The following is a 957-nucleotide window of genomic DNA, read 5'->3' on the forward strand; positions in this document are numbered from 1 at the left end:
AAACCGTCTTTCTATACCCTTGGGCAATGAGTTTCGACGTATTGGGTGTATCCGTTTTTATCGAAGCTTTGATTTTCGTGCTTATCTTAGTTGTTGGTTTAGTTTATGCATGGCGAAAAGGAGCCTTGGAATGGTCTTAACTGAATATTTAGACAAAAAAAAAGAAGGAAAAGATTCTATTGAGACAGTTATGAATTTGATTGAGTTTCCCTTACTTGACCAAACAAGTTCCAATTCTGTTATTTCAACTACACCAAATGATCTTTCGAATTGGTCAAGACTCTCCAGTTTATGGCCCCTTCTATACGGTACCAGTTGTTGTTTCATTGAATTTGCTTCATTAATAGGCTCACGATTCGACTTTGATCGTTATGGATTGGTACCAAGATCAAGTCCTAGGCAAGCAGACCTAATTTTAACAGCCGGTACGGTAACAATGAAAATGGCTCCCTCTTTAGTGAGATTATACGAGCAAATGCCTGAACCAAAATACGTCATTGCTATGGGAGCCTGTACTATTACAGGGGGAATGTTCAGTACGGATTCCTATAGTACTGTTCGGGGAGTTGATAAGTTAATTCCTGTGGATGTCTACTTGCCGGGCTGCCCACCTAAACCGGAGGCAGTTATAGATGCCCTAACAAAACTTCGTAAGAAGATATCGCGAGAAATAGTTGAGGATCAAACTCTATCTCAAAATAAAAATAGATGTTTTACTACCAGTCACAAGCTTTATGTTAGGCGCAGTACTCATACAGGAACTTATGAGCAAGAATTGCTCTATCAATCACCATCTACATTAGATATATCTTCTGAAACTTTTTTCAAATCCAAAAGTTCAGTACCTTCCTACAAATTAGTGAATTAGGAGAGGGGCTCTTTTGTGTAGAAAAATAAAAAGCAGGGCAATCTTTCAAACTTGCATCCGAAATGTGAAATATTTATACAAAGAGGGAG

The sequence above is a fragment of the Triticum urartu genome, unplaced genomic scaffold, assembly GCF_056163025.1.
Source record: "Triticum urartu cultivar PI428250 unplaced genomic scaffold, HENAU_Tu73 scaffold2, whole genome shotgun sequence".
NCBI lineage: Eukaryota > Viridiplantae > Streptophyta > Magnoliopsida > Poales > Poaceae > Triticum > Triticum urartu.